The 25,288-nt window shown below is 41.1% G+C and overlaps 1 protein-coding gene across 13 annotated transcripts in view; it reads left to right on the plus strand.

Annotated features, from left to right (window-relative positions):
• The window catches only part of LOC106608716 (adhesion G protein-coupled receptor L3), a 314,019-nt gene that overhangs the window by 107,623 nt on the left and 181,108 nt on the right, over window positions 1–25,288 (plus strand). The window lies entirely within an intron of this gene.

Raw genomic sequence — 25,288 nt, forward strand, 5'->3', positions numbered from 1 at the left:
AGATACAACTGTGATATTGTCCGTTTCAATTACAAGGGCTTTTCTTTTGGCAACATGGGCACTATTAGCATTGATGATAACTGGTGGTTCTGCAGAGATTGAACCCAGCAGTGAGCAATGCTTGGCTCATCCACACATCCAGCAGTTCACTCTGGCACCTCTGCTCCTCCGATGGGTGTTGGCTTCCATGCTCCAAAGGCATCTAAACTTCTCGACACCCCTGCTTCATTTCTTCCTCTCTCTGCAGATAATCAGGAATGGGTCTCACTGTTGCGGCTTTATAGAACTTGTTTTCCACACCACATGGCGATGGAACAGGTGTAGGGTGAATTTGCCTCGAGACGCTGATCTTGGGTCAGTTTAGCATTTTCCTCGAATTGTAAATCTTAGGATTGGCGAGAAAGCTGATCTTAGATCTGTACCTAGGGAAAACTTCACCCCAGAGCAGTCGCTCCAGAAACCAATAAGCTTTGACTATAGTTCTGTTGTGTGTTGATTTAAATGCATTTTTATTTAACCTTTATTTATCTAGGCAAGTCAGTTAAGAACAAATTCTTATTTACAATGACAGCCTACACCGGCCAAACCTGGACGATGCTGGGCCAATTGTGTGCCGCCCTATGGGACTCCCAATCACGGCCGGTTGTGATACAGCTTTTTGCCTGTGTTACAATAGCAGTGTTAGGTCTGTTGAATTTCCCTGATAGTCTATCATTTAAAATGAGGAAATGGACCAAAAAGAAAAGCTTCTTGCTACTCAGTGTTGAGGTTAAACTATACTGAACAAGACATATAAACGCAACATGCAACAATTTCAATGATTTTTACTGAGTTACAGTTATAAGGAAATTAGTCAATTGGAATGAATTCATTAGGCCCTAATCTGTGGATTTCACATGACTGGGCAGGGGTGCAACCATGGGTGAGCCAGGCCCAGCCAATCAGAACGAGTTTTCAAATCAAATTGTATTTGCCACATGCGCCGAATACAACAGTTGTGAAAATGCTTAAAGTTAGAGTGAAATGCTTACTTACAAGCCCTTAACCAATAATGCAGTTTTAATTTAATAAATGTTTCTTTATCAAATAAGTCAGTTAAGAACAAATTCTTATTTACAATGATGGCCAAACCCTCCCCTAACCCGGACGACGCTGGGCCAATTGTTCGCCGCCCTATGGGACTCCCGATAACAGCCGGTTGTGACACAGCCTGGGAACGAACCAGGGTCTGTAGTGACGCCTCTAGCACTGCAATGCAGTGCTTTAGACCGCTGCGCCACTCGGGAGGTATAAAGAAAATAGAGTTAAGAAAATATTTACTAAATAAACTAAAGAACAAAAAAATAAATAATATAACACATAATAACGAGGCTATATTCAGAGGGTACCGGTACAGAGTCAGTGTGCAGGAATATAGGTTGAGGTAATTTGTACTTTTAGGTCGGGGTGAAGTGACTATGCATACTTATAAACAGCGAGTAGCAGCAGTGTAAAAACAAGGGGGGGGAATAGTCCGGGTGAAAATTTGATTTATTGCTCAGCAGTCTTATGGCTTGGGGGAAGAAGCTGTTAAGGAGCCTTTTGGACCTAGACTTGGCACTCCGGTACCGCTTGCCGTGCGGTAGCAGAGAGAACAGTCTACGACTTGGGAGACTGGAGTTTTGGAATTTGATTTTTTTATGCCTTCCTCTGACACCGCCTAGTATAGAGGTCCTGGATGGCAGTAAGCTTGGCACCAGTGATGTACCCTCCTGTAGCGCCTTACGGTTGGATGCCGAGCAGTTGCCATACCAGGCGGTGATACAATCTGTCAAGATGCTCTCGATGGTGCAGCTGTAGAACTTTTTGAGGATCTGGGAACCCATGCCAAATGTTTTTAGTCTCCTGGGGGGGAATAAGCGTTGTCGTGCCCTCTTCACAACTGTCTTGGTGTGTTTTTCCCACAAAAGGGCTTTATTACAGACAGAAATACTCTGTTTCATCAGCTTTCCGTGTGGCTGGTCTCAGATGATCCTGCAGGTAAAGAAGCCGGATATTGCGGTCCTTGGCTAACTTTCTTACACGTGATCTGCAGTTTTGAGGCTGGTTGGACATACTGCCAAATTCTCTAAAACAACGTTGGAGGCAGCTTATGGTAGATAATTAAATGTTAATTTATCTGGCAACAGCTCTGGTGGACATTCTTGCATTCAGAATGCCAATTGCACACTCCCTCAACTTGAGACATCTGTTATTGTGTTGTGTGACAAAACTGCACATTTTAGTGGCCTTTTATTGTCCCCAGCACAAGATGCACCTGCGTAATGATCATGCTGTTTAACCCCCTAAGGTCAATGTCCGTGCCCCCACTGAAATCAAATTAGCATAATTTAAAAAAATCTGTCAGTTTAAGCAAGAGATCTGTACATTGGATGCGTCTCAATCCACCACATCCACCTATGTAACACTTCAGCATCTGCGGTGAAAGGTGACAGAGCTAGAGCGGTGTTTGTCAGATCATGAGACATCCCGAAAAATCGGTCTTCTCACAAAATCATCTGTAGCAGCCGAACGGTTTCGGTACAAACTATTATGACCCCTCTATGGAAAGATGAGACTCTCCCAAACACAATAGTTGTTCAGTATAGTTTAACAAGTAGCTTTTATTTTTTTGTCCATTTCAAATTCAACAGACCTAACAGTGGTATTGTAACTCAAGCAACACACACACACACAATAGACTTATAGTTGAAGCTTATTGGTTTCTGGAGCAACTGCTCTGGGGTGAAGTTTTCCAGAGCTAAACACATTTGTGCACAAAATATGAGCGAGAAGCTTTTTGTGCATATTTTCGTTGAGTACAGTAATTAAACTACATTTTGCAGTAGCTTGGTGGTAGTTGAACTAAATTGAAATCTTGGTAGTGCTTTCATTAGTTAATTACTTTTTTCCCACGTAGTGGTATAACTAACTGCTGGAACTACACACTACTTTTTTTCGCAAAAATATGGGGGATGTAGGCAATTTCCTTTCTTTTTGGCATCAGACCTGTCTAATTATCACTTGATATTGTGTGTTTAATAGGCTAAATTACACATTCTGTTAAATAAAATACAAAATCAAACACCAAGGTGATATGTTCTTGCAATTTAGTGTATAACATTTCAGATTTGCATTTGCTACTTAAAAAAAAAAAAAAAGTAACTTGAATGTAGTGAACTACTTTTTCAAAGTAACTTTAGTTAAGTAAACTATATTTTTTCTTAAGAGTAGCATTAGTGTATCTTAATTTCTTCCAGTGTGAAGTAATTGGTAGTTCTATTTTCAGAGTTGCTTCCCCAACACTTCTGCTATCTTATTAATTTGACGTTATTATGACTCGAGCAGCAAATGTACACTGTTATTGCACAGCTCTTGTGGTTTACCCCGTAGTTAGGCACATCTGACAACGATCTGCATGCACATCCAACTAGCTGAGACAAAAAGACTAACACACACCCCATAGTTGTTTTTTGGAGGATTTTGTCCCCCCCCCCCCCTGCCATTGTGCTTTATCTCAGGAGACCTGTTGGAATGGGGAAAGTTAAGACAGTGAAACGTCTCAGCTGCGCTCAACAAATTGATACAAGGAACATTCTGTCACCTCTCCCTGCGTACAGACAGATGCACGCGCACACACACACACACACTCGCATGCACACGCACAAACCTCTCTGCCTCCCTCACTCACCTCTACTCAATCACAGTTTGTCAAGAAAATGTAATCTAAAAAAAACATATCATATTGGTCTAGTTTTTCCTCTAAGATATATAGATTATATTTTGAAAGTAAGAGGAGACTGAGTAATAGTGGCCGGTGATGTCACTTAATGTCATAGAGAGAGAAATGATACGTTGTCTAAAGCAGTGGTTCTCAAACCTCTCCTTGGGGACCCCCAGCCGTTCCATATATTTCATCGATTCCAGAGCTAGCACACCTGATTCAGCTTGTCAACTAATCATCAAGCCCTTGACTAGGTGAATAAGGTAAGCTAGTTCAGGGCAACATCAAAATGGTGAAACGTCTGGGGGTCCCCGAGGAGAGGTGATATCTAACTCCTTTACATCTGACTGTCCAGGCTTTTGCTTCAGCCTATCAAAAACACACCTGATTCAAATAATAAAAGTGCAGACTGAAGACCATAGTTGATTATTGGAAACAGGTGTGTTGTTGTTGGGGTTGAACAAAAGCAGTATCTCTCCAGAACAGGATGTTGGAGACCCCTGCTCTTTCCATTTCGTTTGATGGCTAAACACCATACATTTCTCAAAAGGTGAATGAGTGCGATATTTGGCAGTTTATATCAAAATGTCAGTTTCATTGTTTCTTTACCAAAGATTTCAGTCGAGATGAGCGCTTCACGTCCACACTTTTTTATTTCCGACACTCGGCCTCCCCAATGTCCGAGGAATAAGTGTGTCGTCCTGGTGAATTAAGACCTTCACTGTCAGTAAATTACTTTCCCCTCACGCCAAAGTTGTGCAGTGCTGAGCCGAGGGCCCTTGGGTGTATTGACTTGGATGGAGGAGACAGGAGAGCTCAGTCCAGCCCAGAGCTTTTAATCCCACCCATGAATCCAGCCAGACAGTTCCTTAAGACCTGCGCTAATTTTTTGCATGTCAATGCGCGAAGCAGTGGAAGAGGGCCCGTATCGATGGCTGACCCCACTATTGAATTAGATGGTTACTTATATCCCCCTCCCCGTCTTTCATTATTGAGACGTGAATAGGGAAGGTCACACGGGGGGGGCGTTCATCGATCTGCCAATGCAGAATATTTAATTGTTTCGTAGGCTGGCCTTCAACACGACTTTCATCGAGGGGTCAGCAATCGATATGGCAAGACAACAGCCCCCTTCTGCATTGACAGATCATTGGACGGCCCCCCGCGTGACCTTCCCTATTCACGTTTTGTATTATCAAGAGTGTTGCACTTGAACAAAAAAAATTGTCTTTAGCAATTAAAGACCACTAGAAGCAAAGCTGTAGCTGAGGAATGCAGGGTGTTGCGGTCTGGGTGACTATAGCTGAGGAATGCAGGGTGTTGCGGTCTGGGTGACTAGCTGAAGAATACAGGGTGTTGCGGTCTGGTTGACTGTAGCTGAGGAATGCAGGGTGTTGCGGTCTGGGTGACTGTTGCTGAGGAATGCAGTGTGTTGCGGTCTGGGTGACTGTAGCTGAGGAATCCAGGGTGTTGCGGTCTGGGTGACTGTAGCTGAGGAATGCAGGGTGTTGCGGTCTGGGTGACTGTAGCTGAGGAATGCAGGGTGTTGCGGTCAGGGTGACTGTAGCTGAGGAATGCAGGGTGTTGCGGTCTGGGTGACTGGAGCTGAAGAATGTAGGGTGTTGCGGTCAGGGTGACTGTAGCTGAGGAATGCGGGGTGTTGCGGTCTGGGTGGCTGTAGCTGAGGAATGCAGTGTGTTGCGGTCAGGGTGACTTTAGCTGAGGAATGCAGTGTGATGCGGTCTGGGTGACTGTAACTGAAGAATGCAGTGTGTTGCGGTCTGGGTGACTTTAGCTGAGGAATGCAGTGTGTTGCGTTCTGGGTGACTTTAGCTGAGGAATGCAGTGTGTTGCGTTCTGGGTGACTTTAGCTGAGGAATGCAGTGTGTTGCGTTCTGGGTGACTTTAGCTGAGGAATGCAGTGTGTTGCGTTCTGGGTGACTTTAGCTGAGGAATGCGGTGTGTTGCGTTCTGGGTGACTTTAGCTGAGGAATGCGGTGTGTTGCGTTCTGGGTGACTTTAGCTGAGGAATGCGGTGTGTTGCGTTCTGGGCGGCTTTGAGAAGAAAAGAAAGTACTAGAAGCACACATTAAGGGTTACCATGGTAACGGCAGATGGAAATAAAAAAATCCAGCATTTGAAGGGGTGTGTGTGTGTGTGTGTGTGTGTGTGTGTGTGTGTGTGTGTGTGTGTGTGTGTGTGTGTGTGTGTGTGTGTGTGTGTGTGTGCACGCGCTTTGGTATGCAGATGAACCTCTGTCAGGATTCCTTCAATGATTTCCATGTCTTGATCGGCCACTGAAAGACGGCCCGGCTGGAGACAAGGATTATTATCTTTGTATTGTTGCTATGCAGTGCATGTGGCCGCTATAAGCATTTTAAGCACTCCTTCTGACTCCTCACGGGTGCAGTCATCGCTCTTTGTGTGTAACAAACAGGACTTGATGCTTTGAAAAGCAGAGCCAGCCAAGCCAATGGCATTTTTCTACCCCCTCTTCTCCTTGTCCCTTCTCGTCTCTGTCTGAAGCTACAGTGGTACCGTTAGGTATCTGGGCAAGGGATGGCAGACTGGTTGGAAGCTCTTGAAGGAGGTTAAGGATCTTAGCAGGCCTGTTTCAAGGGGCTAACGTCGGTCAGCAGATCAGCGTCCCTAGGGACAGTCAATGGAGTGTATGAGAATGAGTTCCCACCATGATGGATTGTAAGCGCGGAAACTGAAAGCATGTATGTGTGTGGACATACTGTGCCTTCAGAAAATATTCATACCCCTTGACTTTTGTTGTATTACAGCCTGAATTCAAAATGTATAGTATGTATGTATGTATGTATGTATGTATGTATGTATGTATGTATGTGTGTGTGTGTGTGTGTGTGTGTGTGTGTGTGTATGTGTGTATATGTATGTATATATATGTATGTTACGCATCTACACACAATATTCCATAATGACTAGGTGAAAACATGTATTTTTTTGCAAATGTATTGAAAATGAAATACAGAGATGTCTCATTTACATATGTATTCACACCCCTGAGTCAATACATGTTACTCACCTTTGGCAGCGATTACAGCTCTGAATCCTTCTGGGTAGGTCTCTAAGAGCTTTGCACACCTGGATTGTACAATACTTGCCCAATTATAATGTTCTTCTAGGATTTAGCCTTTGCTTAGCTCCATTGCATTTATTTTTTATCCTGAAAACCTCCCCAGTCCTTAACGATTACAAGCATACCCATAACATGATGCAGCCACCACTATGCTTGAAAATATGGGGAGGGGTACTCAGTAATGTGATTTATTGTATTTGCCCCAAACATAACACTTGGTATTCAAGGCAAAAAGTGAATTGTTTTGCCACATTTTTTGCAGTATTACTTTAGTGGCTTTTTGCAAACAAGGTGCATGTTTTGGAATATTTGTATTATGTACAGACTTCCTTCTTTTCACTCTGTCATTTGGGTTAGTAATGGGGAGTAACTACAATGTTGTTGATCCATCCACAGTTTTCACAGCCATTAAACTCTGTAACTGTTTTAAAGTCACCATTGGCCTCATGGTGAAATCCCTGAGCGGTTTCCTTCCTCTCCGGCAACTGAGTTAGCAGGAGCGCCTGTATCTTTGTAGTGACTGGGAGTGTTGATAACCATCCAAAGTGTAATTAATAACTTCACCATGCTCAAAGGGATATTCAATGTCTGCTTTTATTTATTTATTACCATCTACCAATAGGTGCCCTTATTTGAGGCATTGGAAAACCTCCCTGGTCTTTGTGGTTGAATCTGTGTTTGAAATTCACTCCTCGACTGAGCAGGGACCTTAAAAATAATTGTAACTGTGGTAGAGGTCGACCGATTATGATTTTTCAACGCCGATACTGATACCGATTATTGGAGGACCAAAAAAGCCGATGCCGATTAACCGGGCGATTTTTATACATATATTTGTAATAATGACAATTACAACAATACTGAATGAACACTTTTATTTTAACTTAATATAATACATAAATAAAATCAATTTAGTCTCAAATAAATAATGAAACATGTTGAATTTGGTTTAAATAATGCAAAAACACAGTGTTGGAGAAGAAAGTGAAAGTGCAATATGTGCCATGTAAAAAAGCTAACATTTAAGTCCCTTGCTCAGGACATGAGAACATATGAAAGCTGGTGATTCCTTTTAACATGAGTCTTCAATATTCCCAGTTAAGAAGTTTTAGGTTGTAGTTATTATAGGAATTATAGGACTATTTCTCTCTATACCATTTGTATTTCATATACCTTTGACTATTGAATGTTCTTATAGGCACTATAGTATTGCCAGCCTAATCTCGGGAGTTGATGGGCTTGAAGTCATAAGCAGCGCAATGCTTGAAGTACAGCGAATAGCTGCTGGCAAATGCAGGAAAGTGCTGTTTGAATGAATGCTTTCGAGCCTGCTGCTGCCTACCACCGCTCAGTCATACTGCTCTATCAAATATCAAATCATAGACTTAATTATAGTATAATAAACACACATAAATACGAGCCTTAGGTCATTAATATGGTCAAATCTGGAAACTATAATTTCAAAAACAAAACGTTTATTCTTTCAGTGAAATACACAACCGTTCCGTATTTTACCGAACTGGTGGCATCCCTAAGTCTAAATATTGCTGTTACATTGCACAACCTTCAATGTTATGTCATAATAATGTCAAATTCTGTCAAATTAATTATGGTCTTTGTTAGTAAGAAATGGTCTTCACACAGTTCAACCATGTGTAGTTAACTAGTGATTATGTTAAGATTGATTGTTTTTTATAAGATAAGTTTAATGCTAGCTAGCAACTTACCTTGGCTCCTTGCTGCACTCGCGTAACAATTGGTCAGCCTGCCACGCAGTCTCCTCGTGGAGTGCAATTTAATCGGCCCTAATCGGCGTCCAAAAATGACGATTACCAATTGTTATGGAAAGTTGAAATCAGCCCTAATTAATCGGCCATGCCAATTAATGGGTCGACCTCTAGTCTGTGGGGTACATACATTTACAACTGAACTTATTTAGGCCATAACAAAGAGGTGTAATACTTATTGACTCGAGACATTTCAGCTTTTCATTTTTAATACATTTGTAAACATTTAAAAAAACATCATTCCACTTTAACATTATGGGGTATTGTTTTGAAGGCCAGTGACAAACAATCTCAATTTAAATGCAGGCTGTAACACAACAAAATGTGGAAAAGTCAACCATACACACTTCAACATCCACACTTTAGGACAGAGACTCACTTTAAAAAAACAAACCGGCCAAATTACGCTTTACATTTTAACATGCCAAATGATCATTATTCACAACAAGCTGACATGCTAATATCCACGTGACCTCTATAAAAACACAAGACTTTCTGCACTTTCTACCGTGTCTCTCGGATTGGGGCTTACTTTAACTCAGGCTGCTGGCTTAGAATGAATCCTACAGGCTTTTGCCTGGAAGATAAATCAAGCGTCACCACCTAAGATAGGAGGGGAGCCGCATCATTTGTTGGCAAGAATCGAAAAATTCATCCTGGAAACCATAAATCATCTGTTGAAGCAGACCCCGGTGGATAACCTCCCCCACCAAACAAATCCATTCAGAGGTTATTGCGTATTTCAATCCTCCCATCTCCAAAGCGCACCCTAGACCTTTTTGTGGGCGAAAGGAGTTACATACACACAAAGAGATTAAAATCTCATTAAATCGGATGGGATATGTACACCGCGGCTCATTATTTCGCGAAATATGTTAAAAAGCTTTTTTTGGTATACGCAAGTGATGATTTGGGTTGTTTGGCTGTGGGACATAGGTGTGTTTCCACGCCTGTATGTGTATGTCTGCGTCATGCCATGCAAAAAGCCCCCTTTGTGCCTCCTTATTGCTTCCATTCTAATGGACTTTGTATAATGCTTGTGAGGTGGTCTAATTCCTATTGTAGATTAGGACTGCCTCTGTTTTGTTAGATTGACAGAGATATTAGAGAGGTATTCTTGGAAGCAGAGGCTCAAGATCTCCTACTCTATTTTCCACTGGAAGTGTAGAAAGTCCTGAAACGTACAGAAGAAAACAATCCACTCTATCCTACTCACCTTGTTTACCTATATTTTGCAATACAGTTTGTAATTCTCTTAGTATTCAACATTTCCCTCCCAGGTTTAGGGGATGAGAATGCAATGCAAAATGAGTCAGTCATCACTTCCCAAGTTCACCAACGTACCTCATTTGAATGTATTAGGAGTAATGACCCAGGCCCAAAAGTGTCTGTTTGCTCTCTAACCGACAGACCTAAAGAGATGGACAACCTCCCAACAAGAGATTGACACATTCATCACCTATCAGAATTCAGGGAAACGGGCCGCACGAGGGAAATTGGACAATAAATCTCGGCGGTTGTCGCAGTGCGTTGAGCGAAAGCGCAGGGGTTGGGGTTGGGAGAATTCCCTCGGCGACTATTGGGCGGGATATTTAGACGTGCGCCCCAAGGAGGCGTCCCCGGTTGCTTTGGTTTTGATTGACAGTTTCTCAATCGTATTTGGAGAAAGAAGGAAAGAGTAGAAGCAGGAAAAGTATAGACTAGTGTGCGGTGGCACCAGTCATTTTAATGAGCATACAGTCTATTGCACGTACCGTGTACATTATATAATCTTACTACGTTAGCCGGTGTCTGACTGTATGACAGCATGATTTGCATAGGACTCTATGTTCTTAGTTATTTTTTTATTATGTCCATGGATGGAGCAACATCCAAACATCTGTGGAAATATGGAAATCATGGTTTTAATATGAATTTAAAAGGTACCGATGATTTGAGTCAACAATAGTGGTTCGATTCAGTGTGAGGATGAAACTAGAATGATAAAAACTGGGGAACTGGGAGTCATGCATTATGGATGAGATTTGGAGTTTGTCTACTGGGCTATGTTCAACTGCAGATGATCTGGATGGGTCTGATTGAGAAATGCTGTGCAAAACACTCTTTAAACCAATATTAGCAATGCAATAATGCAGATTTTATTCGAGATTAAAAAAGCAATATATCCTGAATTCTTTCATATCCGGGTCTCTCTCTCTTACTTTTCTGCTTTTCAGAGAAAGAGTCAAGTAAAACAGCATATTTATGAAGGGCTGGATGGTACCCAAGAAGTTTCCTCATTTCATATCTCCATAGCAGTTATTCAAAAGATAAGGGTCATGATCAAAGGAGGATGCTGCAACTTCAAATCTGAGCTGTAAAATAATCACGTCTAGAGTATAGATACAGGGGCTTGATAAGCAAAAAAATTGCACAAATATACATTTCCAGTGAGCTTTGGCTACATCAAAGACCTAATTCCCCCAAAATTTTTTTGAAAGAGTTCATTTTTTGGAAGATCTAAAAGAATAAGAACTGTGAGAATAAGAACTCTGAACAGTCGGCAATAGTCATGGGATTGAGCGGTTCGTTCTATTTTTAGAATGAAAGATGATGCTCTTTCTTAAAGCACTACTTGAAGTAGGCTTGTTAGTTATAATAGTTGTGGAATGATACTAGTAGCTTCAATAACATTATCAAAGTAAGTAGCTAGTAGGTTTTGTAGTAGCAAGGATGGCGGGCTTAAGGCATGTAATACACATAGTGAAGAAGGCTTTGACCAAATATTCCGTGCCAAGATTTTTCCCCCTGCTGCTGCAAGAAAAACATTACATTAAAAATGGCAAAAGGAATATATTGGAGTCTGTTTTTGTGTGCGAACCTACCCTCTTTTTAGTATTTTTTTTAAATGAACCTTTATTTAACTAGGCAAGTCAGTTTAGAACAAATGTTTATTTACAATGACGGCCTAGGAACAGTGGGTTAACTACCTTGTTCAGGGGCAGAAAGGCAGATATAGCAACCTTTCGATTACTGTACCAAAGCTCTAACCACTAGGCTACCTGCCGCAAGTCATGCCACACATCTATTTCTATTTAACAACATTCCCAGACCTCTTCAGCTGCGTTTTTTTCATTTTAGATTCCCATATTTTTAATATCCGAAGAATCCTCTTAATGTCTTTACTATGTATGGTGTGTTATACTCATATCTCTTACAAAACACCCTCGCGTTGCAATATTCCCTCACGCTACCGTCATACCCTCCATCCACCTTCCTCCACTTCCATGAGGCATGCTGTGTGTAGTGACTCCATGGAGGCTGATGGTAGCCGAGTTTATTCCCTGAGGTCTGGCCGTAACCTTAGGCTCGTCTCTCCTCATCCTAGGTCTTGTGTTGCACCAACAGTGTCTGGGCCAAACAAGGTTAGATTTTTGTTGTATTTATTATGGATCCCCATTAGCTGCTGCTGATGCAGTTTACTCATGTGGTGCATTGTGTAAAATCTCTCATCTGTAGCCTGAGTCATTTCCGTAAGAGTCAACGGGGTTAGCCTGTAGCTTTAGGCCCTTTTGTTGTGGTTCAGGTTAGTACGATGTGTACCTAATGGGTTCATCAACCCTGGTTAGTGAAGGATAAAGAACTTGCTGAATGTTGTTTTATGTTAAGCATTTGAGAGACCTCTTGCGAATGTTTATGAATATTTCATATCAAAAGAATAATCATACGTAGGCCAAGCCACTTCTTTCTGACTAAAGTCAGTAAGTATAGAAAAGTTGAATAAATCGTGGAGGGGGAATGTTTGAAGCGCTTGGCTATATTTGTCTCATCAATCATCGGGACCTGTAAACTGTCCGACCCACCCTTACATTCCGGGAATGTGGTTTCAGTCATCCGGCCTGAGAAAGTGGCCATTCTTCAAAACACGCATCAGTGTACCAGGAAATGCATATGTTTATGACGGACTGAGCTTACAGTGTCTTGGACTTCTGCCACGGTGCTAGAGGGATAAAGCCATGGTACTCAAACCCATATGTTTCGTTCATCCATAGGCCCTTCGGTATGAAATGGTATTAAAATACAATAACCCACAAGCTCTGCAGCAGTCTGGGTTATTGTCCCTAAATAGGGAGGGAGAAGAGAGACAGTCGAAGTCCATTCTGTGGTTTGGTGCCTAATTCGTTGTTGACTCGCTGTTCCTACAGGATGAACAGGGGCTTATCTTAGAAATACAACATGTGAGAGAGGGAATTGTGAGCAGTCAAAACCCACTATATAAAAAGCCGCTAATCTGTAGCAATGTCTGAGTAGGATTATGTTCGTCAGGGAAAAAAAGTCCCAAGCCGCTCATATTTGAGGAAGTGCTCTCCCCTCCGTTCTAAAATCAAAAGGAATGACCCAGATTCAATCAATCAAGACCCTTTCAATGTTTCCACAATTCCCCCACAACTCATAACCCTATGGGTAATACAACTCCATTCATTCAGGTCCCAGAGAATATCTTATAAATACATTACAAGTTAGTCGTAGTGATTGAGCAGTCACTTTTGTGCGTCTGCTTAGTTCCACGTAGCTAATCCGGTGGCAATATAGAAAGGGCATCAGGTTTGTCGCCCGGAGTGCTTTTGTCAAAAGACTGCCACACAGTTCGCCTCCTCTCAAACTATTTGGATGTTTCACTAATGTTAACCGACCATCCACTTCTCTAAACGTTTGAGTTGACGTAAGCCAGAATATGTGTCTTATTGAGTCTCCTTTACGTTCTGATTGTCTTGGTGGCTTGTCGTGATGCTCCATGCGGGTCGCCCATTTGTTGAAGAGATTGGTAGACGGAGCCTTGAATACACTGCAGGGCTTGAGTGGTTTAAAATAGGGGTCCCCTTCAGCGCATTTAATCCCCCTCCCACACGCCTTCCCTTGTATGTACTGTTTACATTCCTTTCCCATCTATCGGCTTCGTTGTTTTAATCTCCATTCAGCCTGGGTTGTGGTGTCGGAGGACGGAAAAAGACAAATGGATAAAAAAAGAAGTGCTGTCCGCCAACTGTGGTATGATGAAGACTCTGGGTTTGTGTGATAAATGTAGTCGGTGTTTCCATAATATATCCTTTATCGTGTGTGTGTGTGTGTGTGTGTGTGTGTGTGTGTGTGTGTGTGTGTGGTGAGTAAGCCAGTACATAAACACTAGCTCACTCTATGCGTTCATGCATGCATGTCTGTGTAGGTTGGTGTATTGTGCCCGAGAATTCTTTAACCTTGCCGATGCTTTCCATATACGTGTGGGCATCTTCATAATATGCACTTTGAACCAAATCCCTGTCAAGACTAATGTCGTTTCAATGCCAAATTAAGGAATGGACTTTAGGCCACGGAAAGATGCAAGTTATCATGCCTTTGTATGGCAGTGAAAGGGGTCAAAGGGCATACCCAGTTGACACATACACACAACACACAGTACACGTGTACCATGGTTCTCTACGACGTCCTTGACTCTCATTTTAAAAACCTCCTGTCACTGCTTAAAGACATTTTGCTGTAGTGTGGGGATAAAAGAAAGCGAAGACTCATTTGCTTCTTCTTGAATTGTTATTATTATTATAACTTTTTTTGAAATGGTCATGCAGTTTTTAAAGGATTTTCGTGCCAGGCTGGGAGACGGGCTGAATGAAAAAGATTGATGCTGTGGCGTGCAGCTGGGATAGACAATGAATGAAGTCGACTGTGGACAGGAGGACCATCACTAAAGCGTAATGGGTCCCTACAGAGGGACAAGGATATTGACCTGTCCGTCACTCTTGTTCGCTCCCTTTCCTTTTTTCTTGGTGTTCTCTCTTTTTTATTCCGTCTTTCTCTCTCTCACTCCCTCCCTCTCCCTTCCCATTTATCTCTACTTCTCTCTCACTATCTACAGTGCCTTCAGAAAGTAGTCATACCCCTTGACTTATTCCACATTTTGATGTTACAGCCTGAATTCAAAATGGATTCGTTTTATTTTCTCACCCATCTCCACACAATACCCCAAAATGATAAACTGAAAACATGTTTTTAGAAATTCTAGCAAATGTATTGAAATTAGAATACAGAAATATTTAATTTACATAGTGCATTCGGAAAGTATTCAGACCCCTTGACTTTTTCCACATTTTGTTATGTTACAGCCTTATTCTAAAAATGATTAAATTAATGTTTTTCCTCATCAATCTACACACAATACCTCATCATGACAAAGCAAAAACAGGTTTTTAGAAATGTAGAAATAAAAACCGGAAATACCTTATTTACGGGAGTATTCAGACCCTTTGTTATGAGACTCGAAACTGAGCTCAGGTACATCCTGTTTCCATTGATCATCCTTGAGATGTTTCTACAACTTGATTGGAGTTCACCTGTGGTAAATTCAATTGATTGGAGGGGAAGGAAATGCACACCTGTATAGGCGACGTGCGGCTAGCAGAGAAGAACACTTGAAAAAGAAAAGGAGAGCCTCGCACTCTAGGAGCTCAGATACACTAATTTAATAACCAACGTTTCGACAGACAAGCTGTCTTCATCAGGGTATAATGATTATGATAAACACTGCGTGTCAGTAGTTTATATAGTGTCAAAGGAGACACACAAGTATCTGTAATCATGGACGGCTGTGGCTTGATATCGTTGGTTAATTTACAGATATAAATAGAACATATAAAAAACATAAATGGATAGCATACGATCATAGATACAATTAGGCTACATAGGCCTACAAACATTTAAAATTAATAGAAAAATCACAAGAATGGTGTCACGTCCTGGCCAGTATAAGGGTTAATTGTCATTTTAGTTTGGTCAGGATGTGGCAGAGGGTATTTGTTTTATGTGGTTCAGGTTGGTGTGTTAGTTAGGAGGGCGTTTGATTTATTATTTCCGGGTTTTGAGTTATGGTCTATGTTGATGTATTTCTATGTGTAGTCTGGTTGATCTGTTTCTATGTTGAGTTAATTGGGGTGGACTTCCAATTGAAGGCAGCTGTGTGGTGTTGCCTTTGATTGGAAGTCCTATATTAGTTGGGTGTGTTTGTCTGTGTATTTGTGGGAGATTGTTTCGTGTTTAGCGTGTGTAAGCCTAACAGGACTGTCTGTAAAATCGTGAGTTCGTTTTGTTATTTTTGTATGTTCGTTTTTGAGTTTATTAAATGTTCAAAAATGAACTATCACAACCCTGCTGCATTTTGGTCATCTTTTTCCGACGATGATTTCGCTATATCGTCCTCCGACGAAGAAATCCCTGACAAATGGCTTCAGATAAAGTCTACGTTGAGAACGACGGGAACAAGGGTCTTTTAAATTAAACATCCAGGCAGGCTCTCCTTTTTAAAAATAAAATTCATTTGAAATGATTTGTTGGATATGCCCCAAACATAACGCTTTTTTGCCAAATTGTTTGCAGTATTAATTTAGTGCCTTGTTACAAACACAATGCATGTTTTGATCCATCCTCAGTTTTCTATCACAGCCATTAAACTTTTTTAAAGCGTTTTCCTTCCTCTTCGGCAACTGAATTAATAGTGACTGGGTGTATTGATACACCATCCAAAGTGTAACTTCATCATGCTCAAAGGGATATTCAATGTCTACCAATAGGTGCCCTTCTTCCTCTGCGAGGCATTGTAAAACCTCCCAGGTCTTTGTGGTTGAATCTGTGTTTGAAATTCACTGCTGAACTGAGGGACCGTACAGATAAATGTATGTGTAGGGTACAGAGATGAGGTAGTCATTCAGAAATCATGTTAAACACTTATTGCACACAGAGTGAGTCCATGCAACTTATTATGTGACCGCATTTTTACTCCTGAAGTTATTTAGGCTTGTCATAACAAAAGGGTTCAATACTTATTGACTCAAGACATTTCAGCTTTTTTTGTTTTTTAACTAATTTGTACAAATGTTGAAACACAATTCCACTTCCACATTATGCGGTATTGTGTTACATAATCTAAATGTAATCCTTTTAAAATTCCGGCTTTATCACAACAAAATGTGGACAAATTCAATGGGTGTGAATACTTTCTGAAGGTGCACTGTACACTGTTGTACAAATATGCAACCATACACACTTCAATATACACACTATTTAAAAACGCTTCCATTTTGTATTATGTACTCTTTCCTCCTTTCTTACTGTCTCTTTCACCCTTCCTCACCTCTCATTTCAGACCTTTCCAGACCAGGTTAGATGAGACTTGTAGCTCCTCTCTCTGAAGAACATAACACACAATTTTCCCTTATTGCCACTGGAGACAGACTAATAACAGATACTTTGTCAGCCTGAGTGTTGCACTGTGATGCTCTTCCCCCAGCTAGTACACTCAAACAGACATGCAAGGGGGACACAAACGGGACTCGTTTTCTCTGAATAAGTGAAAGTAAATTCAAAGTGTTTGTTTCTTTTTGACACGTTTATACCTCAAACGCAACTGACCTGAGGAAGAACTCAGCCCCTGTTGGAGTCATTGCACCATATTATGGCTGTTTTGGGAAATGTCTTGAAGATATGATTGTAAACATTGATTATATAGCAATTCAGTGTAGCTATTCCTACGGGTCACTTATCTCAAATCCATGACTATTGTTCTGTCATAAACAGCTTTTTGGACTCATCTGTATCCTTTTGATTTCAAACAGTATTTAATTTCATTGACAGCTGAAGGAGGAGATTGATGCAGACTCTATCTTGTATTTTAGTTGTCTAACACTGAAGAATCTGTGTCATCAACAGTGGACGCCACAGCCCCAGTATCGGACAGACACCACAGTAGTGTCTGTTTAATAGGAGGGGGATGGGGTGACGACTGAACCCATTCATTGTCATTTGGTGGCAGCGGTGGGATCAAGCAGCGATTATAGCGATTACGATTTGTGCTTACATGGGGCTCTGCGTTTTGTGCCACATCCACCGTCGTCAGCTGTGCTGTCTAAACCCTAATCTGTCCGCTATAATAAACGGCAGACGAGGGAGCAGGCGGCAAAGGGTAGGGAGGGAAGGCTTGGCCGGGGGCTGCTGTAGCAGGGGTTGTGGCCAAATTGAAAAATGAAGAAGCAGAGACCCCCCCCCCCCCCCACAAGCCCCGAGATGTTGAATACTCAATTTACATTTTACTGAAGCAAGACGTTAATGTCAACATGAGTCTTTTTTTTCTTCTCTCTCCTTAATACGATCACCTTTTTTCTTTGTGTCCGTGTTCTGAGACCGAGTAAGTATGCTCAGTCTGTCAAAGTGAAATAGTCTTTATCCAAAGGTCATACAGTTGACAAGACGATGACAAGTGTTTATTTCTTTATATAATGTTCTGCTGGACTGCTTACTTCAGATGCTGAATGTACTATATCTTATTTTTTTGGAGCCAGTTTTTGGTGCTTTTTCTGCAGTAATTTAGGGTCTACTGCAATAATATGTCAAGTTTACAGCATACGCTGTACATCACATAATCCATAGTAATTTGACTTCTCGAATCAAATAAAGAACGTTTTGAATTTCCATTCCATTAGACAGCACAGCACACCTTGCATGTTAAGCATTTGGAAGGTACATATTGATACTTTCCACATTTTGTTACATTACAGCCTTATTCTAAAATGGATTAAATAAAACAATTACCTCAGCAATCTACACACAATACCCCATAATGAAACTAGTTTGTTTTTTTTGTGCTAATTTATAAAAATAAAAAAACACCTTTTTACATAGGTATTCAGACCCTTTGCTACATTGAGCTCAGATGCATCCTGTTTCCATTAATCATCCATGAGATGTTTCTACAACTTGATTGGAGTCCACCTGTGGTAAATTCAATTGATTGGACATGATTTGGAAAGACACACACCGGTCTATGTAAGGTCCCACAGTTGACAATGCATGTCAGAGCAAAAACCAAGCCATGAGGTCAAATGATTGCCTCAGCACAGATCTGGGAAGGGTACCAAAAAATGTCTGCAGCATTGAAGGTCCCCAAGCACACAATGGAAGAAGTTTGGCACCACTAACACTTTTCCTAGAGCTGGCCGCCCGGCCATACAGAACAATCGGGGGAGAAGGGCCTTGGTGAGGTAGGTGACCAAGAACCTGATGGTCACTCTGACAGAGTCCAGAGTTCCTTTGTGGAGATGGGAGAACCTTGCAGAAGGACAACCGTCTCTGCAGCACTCCACCAATCAGCCCTTTGTTAGTGGCCAGATGGAAGCCACTCCTCAGTAAAAGGCACATGACAGCCCGCTTGAAGTTTGCCAAAAGGCACTTAAAGACTCTCAGACCATGTGAAACAACAATCTCCGGTCTGATGAAACCAAGATTTAACTATTTGGCCTGAATGCCAAGCGTCACATCTGGAGGAAACATGGCAGCATCCCTACGGTGAAGCATGGTTGTGGCAGCATCATGCCGTGGGGATGATTTTCAGCGGCAGGGACTGGGAGACTAGTCCGGATCGAGGGAAAGATCAACAGAGCAAAGTACAGAGAGATCCTTGATGAAAACCTGCTACAGAGCGCTCAGGACCTCATACTGGGGGCGAAGGTTCACCTTCTAACAGGACAACGACCCTAAGCACACAGCTTAGACAATGCAGTAGTGGCTTCGGGGCAAGTCTCTGAATGTCCTTGAGTGGACCAGCCAGAGCCCGGACGTGACCCGATCGAACATCTCTGGAGAGACCTGAAAGTAGCTGTGCAGCAACGCTCCACATCCAACCTGACAGAGCTTGAGTGGATCTGCAGAGAAGAATGGGAGAAACTCCCTAAATACAGATGTGCCAAGCTTGTAGCGTCATACCCAAGAAGACTCGATGCTGTAATCGCTGCCAAAGGTTATTGAGCAAAGTACTGATTAAGGGGTCTGAATGCTTATGTAAATGTGATATTTCATTTTTTTTTTTATATAACTTAGCAAATATTTCTGAACCTGTTTTTGTTTTATCATTATGGAGTATTGTGTGTAGATTGAGGAAAAAAACATTTTTTAATACATTTTAGAATCAGGCTGTAACGTAACAAAATGTGGAAAAATAAAGGAGTCTGAATACTGTTCAAGTAATACCCCTTAAAGCGGTGAATTGGCAGCACAAACAGTGTGCTGGCCTTGCTGTTTTTCACAGGTGTACTTTTTCTCTTTTGTTTTTTGTTATTGTATTTTTTTCTTTAGTTTTCTTTTTCCTCAGGGGTGTGGATCAGCTTTAATACTGCAGATATATCGTTGGTTCCATCAATGTAATTGTCTGCATCATTTCCAATCCCCCATATATTTTTGGGGTAAATATATATATATATTATACACATTCTGTACATAAACATTCATACATATACATACTTTTTTTAGAATATACCTTTATTATTCCCCGCAAACCCTAACACCCCTCCCCCAATTGGAGTAAACTAATAAACAATAACACTTAGGCTTCTACCTTCAGTTTATAAATATTATACACATTTTACAGACACAATCTCTTTTACAATAGTTTTGTTTGTTTTTAGTCCTTCCTCTATTTCTGATGTCCATCCAGTTTGATTTCTATTTGTAACTGTGCTATTTCACAACATTTCTGAACCTATATACATTTTACAGACCCCATATATTTTACATTGGTTGTTGTTATTAGTCCCACCCTTCAGCTCCATTCAACCCCTCCCATCTATCTCTTAACACCATCCATTTTGGTTTTCTATTTGCCATAAATTTCTCAACTGTGCTGTGATGCTTCACAAAAGTACTGAACCTTTCTGTTCTCATAGCTTCTACAGATTTTAAATTAAAGATAGTTTTACTAAAATAATTAATATTTTATTGATCGATTGACTGACTTCAAATCACCCAGTATTGCTATCTGCAGCGTTAGTTGTAGGTACATTTTGCAATTCTTCAGCCATTCCTGGACCTGTTACCAAAAAAGAGCTACTTATGGACAGCACCAAAATAAATGATCTAATGACTATTCCTCCTCGCAGCAAAATCTGCATGCTGGGAAGATTGTATCACCCATATATATATATATATAACATTCTATTGGTTTCAATAATTTTGTATAACAATTTAAATTGAAAAATTTGAACTTTTGAATCCGGTGTCGTTTTGCGTGTCAATTCATAAACCATGTGCCATGGAAACGGTACATCGAAAATCTCTTCCCAACTATTTTGCAATTTATATGGCACAGCTGTCAATTCTTTGGTCCTGAAATGAAATTGGTATATCTCCTTATTTATCACAATTTTCTTTAACCATTTTTGGTCTTTAATGCAGGGCCGACAGACTTTTTCCCCCTTCCACTTGCCTCTTCCATTTTTGTGGTAATGAAGCAATTAGTTGGTTGTAATTTTGGGTAGAGCAGACATTTCCATATGTCTGTGTTACCAGTCCTATTTCACCAGTCCTATTTATGATGTAATTTACAAAAAATATACCTTTTTACATCTTTTTCTTTAATCTAAAAATGTTTTGTTTTTTTATCAATTAGTATATTTGAGTTTAACCACTATTTGTTGTCTTTTAAGGTGGATTAAACTGAAATTGCAACCAACTTTCTAAGGCTTGTTTAAAAAATAACAATATTTTGGAGATTTCGTTTCAAATAACCAAAAGTGAGCACTTGTAATCTGAATAAAGGGAAAAAAGGCCATTCTTGAACATGGGGTGAGACATTCTTAATCATTTACTAGAGAACCATTTTGGATTTAAGTATAACTTTTGTATGACTGATGCCTTTAGTGAGAGGTCTAATGCTTTAATATTTAATAATTTCTGCCCTCCGAATTCATAGCTGTTCTTTATTAACCCAGCACCTACGGTTTGAAAGATGTGCGTATGACCACAAACTTTTCAAAGCATACCCCTACAATAAGGATTTTGTCTTCATTTGTCATTTTGGGAAAGAAAGTATCTCACCAATTTAATGAAGAAAAAAAAAGAGTTCACTCAAATATGTATTTCTGTTTGAGTCTTACACTTACTAAACACACCGCGAGTGATGTTATTCTTAACCTTTCCCTAGAAGGACTCACATTTTTCCAGGGTGAAGTTTCCCCAAGGTACAGATCTCGGTTCAGCTTCCCCTCCCCCAATTACATCTTTAAATCAATCAACACCATGCGAATCCGTTGGTTCACCCTGTAAGTTCAAAGGGTCTGCGTCTGAGCCAAGAGTCTGATGAAACCCTGATTTATCCTCCTAATTGGTCATTGTGAAGTCGTAGCGCCAAGTGGGACTTAATGTGTTTAATTTTAACAAATTATTTTGTATTTCTTTTTGGGGGTTATTCATCTGGAGTACTATGTGCTTTGAGAAAGCCAGTTCACATGAGACCGAGTGATGTGTTCCAAATGGCATCCTATTCCCTACATAGTGCACTACTTTTGATCAGAGCTCTATTGGCCCTGGTCTAAAGTAGTGCACTTAATAGGGCTATGGTCAAACATAGTGTTGTAAATAGGGAATGGGGGGGTGCCATTCCGGTTGCAACTTGATAGAGGTTAAGTTGTAGGCTGTGCATTGCATGATATGTGCCACAATGCCTTGTGGGAACTGGAATATTGGTCAAGACAGATGTAAAGGCAGGGATTAAATGTGCAACCCACATCGTGGAGTATTGTATAGTTTAATCCACCCCAGAGGAAATGTATTACAAACCATGATGAAAGTTTTGGAAATGACATGGCATTCAGTCAACATGTTTTAATCAAAAATAAACTCGTATGTGGAGTATGGTATTGGCTTTGTATAATAGCCCTTCTGCAAAGAGAGCTCTCCTCTTTAAATATTCAGGGGGTATATTTAAATCTATTAATCATGATAAACAGGAGAAATAACATGATTGCTTCTTCAAGTAAAATGTATTTAAGATAATGTACTGTGTGTGTGTGTGTGTGTGTGTGTGTGTGTATACATGTATGTTCACAAGTATATGTGTGTGTGTGTACGCTTTTGTGTTTGAAGAGCTTACCCGTAATACCTGTCCCAATTGACCTTGCCTTTCTAACTCCAGCTGACATCCAATCCCAACATCTACTCACCCCATCACCTTTGACAATTACTAGAGCCCCCCTATTCCTTGATAGTAAACCGAGAGAGAAACCTGCCTGGCGATAAGGAAGGCTTCTATAATTGTCTTCTTTCATTGGCCTGTACCTTATTTATTTGAGTGGCGTTTATAGCCTGTGGAATGAACTCTTCCTATGAACAAACGACCCTCCAGACATTTCTAACGGAGGCTCTCACCCCGTAATCCGGGGTGAGTGAGTGACGGCGGAGGGGGTCACGACCCCATAAAGCCCGGATGGGTGCTGAAGCTCTGGACCATATCTCATTAAGGGGCGAGGTTGTAAACGAGACTTGCCTTCACTCTCTCCCCTTACTGGAGCGATTGATTAGTCCAGGGACAATCAATGTTAATTAAGGTGTGATGGAACCTTTTAATTGTACTGCATGAATCATTGTGTCAGCTTGCGCCTTGACCTTCTTTGATTTACATTGTGAATTAATGGCTCCTCGTTGAGAAGTAAATACATTCTAGATATTGCCAGATGAACCTAGTAGATATCAGAAGATTTTGATATGAGTTTTAGATTTATGCATAGCTTGTCAAGGATGATGAAGAGGATTGACTCGCATGCATAGGGCATATAGTATATTGTGAATGGCTCTCGGTGACAAGTTATTGAATTTTAGATACTGCCAGATGAACCTAGTAGATTGAAGTGGAGATTTGGTAGTCAGTATGTTTTAGATATAGCCAGGTAAGGCTAGTAGATTTGGTAGTCAATACGTTTTAGATATAGCCAGGTAAGGCGTGTAGATTTGGTAGTCAATACGTTTTAGATATAGCCAGGTAAGGCGTGTAGATTTGGTAGTCAATACGTTTTAGATATAGCCAGGTAAGGCGTGTAGATTTGGTAGTCAATATGTTTTAGATATAGCCAGGTAAGGCGTGTAGATTTGGTAGTCAGTATGTTTTAGATATAGCCAGGTAAGGCTAGTAGATTTGGTAGTCAATATGTTACAGATATAGCCAGGTAAGGCTAGTAGATTTTGTTTGATTGTATGGTTTTAGAGATTTTTGCATAGCTTGTCAAGGGATGATAAGCAGAGGTTCACGTGCGTAGGGTATGTGACTTCTAACTCCTCTAGCGGTGGCATTGACCTTTTGTCTACTGATGTGCACAGATGATTCGTTCATATCAATCAATACACTTTAATCCAATGAGTCCCTCCGTAACGCTGGTGCGTTTTGGACTTCTAACCCTTTTTTAAACACTGTTTGAGCTACCAACTTCAGGGTTGTACCATTTGGATTCGTTGGATTTTGTCCGTAGATACCATTAGTCTGTGTAATCTACGGGGGCTGAGCTAGAGCAGTGTTTGTGAGACAAGAGCAGATCCCAAAAGGGCCCGGTAACAGGTATTTTTACGAAAACGTCTATAGAGTCTGAATGGTTTGAGCACTAAGCTGAGACTCTATGATGCTCACAAGCTACACAAGAGTCGTTAGAACGTAAGGTGTTCTTATCCATAGAAGATCATAGGAAATCCCAGGACAGCGTCTATAATACTGTAATATGCTCACATAGTCGCTGTCACAAACACCAAACTCCACACTGACTAGTTGGATATTCATTTTTCCGGTGAGAAAACAATTTCTGTGCTTACAGCATTTATACACTAAATATACGAAAGGATGTGGACACTCCTTCAAGTTAGTGGATTCAGCTATTTCAGCCACTCCCTTTGCTGACAGGTGTATAGAATCGAGCACACAGCCATGCAATCTCCATAGACAAACATTGGCAGTAGAATGGTCTTAGTGACTTTCAATGTGGCACCGTCATAGGATGCCACCTTTCCAACAAGTCAGTTCATCAAATTTCTGCCCTGGTAAAGCTGCCCCGGTCAACTACAAGTGCTGTTATTGCGAAGTGGGAAATGTCTAGCAGCGACAACGGCTCAGCCGCGAAGTGGTAGGCCACCCAATCTCACAGAACGGGACCGCCAGGTGCCTCGGTTTCAACACTCACCAAGTTACAAATTGCCTCCGGAAGCAACGTCAGCACAAGAACTGTTCGTCGGGAGCTTCAGGGCATTGATTTCCATGGCCAAGTAGCCACACGCAAGCCTAAGATCAAAATGCGCAATGCCAAGCGTGGGCTGGAGTGGTGTATAGCTTACCGCCATTGGACACTGGAGAAGTGGAAACGCGTTCTCTCGAGTGATGAATCACGCTTAACCATCTGGCAGTCCGATGGACAAATCTGGGTTTGGCTGATGCCAGGAGAACGCTACCTGCATAAATGCATAGTGCCAACTAAAGTTTGGTGGAGAAGGAATAATGGTCTGGGGCTGTTTTTCAAGGTTCGGGCTAGGCCCCTTAGTTCCAGGGAAGGGAAATCTTAATGCTACAGTATACATTGACATTCTATACGATTCTGTGCTTCCAACTTTGTGGCAACATTTTGGGGAAAGCCTTTCCTGTTTCAGCATGACAATCCCCCCAGTGCACAAAGTGAGGTCCATACAGAAATGGTTTGTAAGATCAGTGTGGACCAACTTGACTGGCTTGCACAGAGCCCTGACCTCAACCCCATTTAACACCTTTGGGATTAATTGGAACTCCGACTGCGAGCCAGGCCTAATCGCCCAACATCAGTGCCCAATCTCACT

The sequence above is a fragment of the Salmo salar genome, chromosome 07 (genome assembly GCF_965601325.2).
Source record: "Salmo salar chromosome 07, fSalSal1, whole genome shotgun sequence".
Classification (NCBI taxonomy): Eukaryota; Metazoa; Chordata; class Actinopteri; order Salmoniformes; family Salmonidae; genus Salmo; species Salmo salar.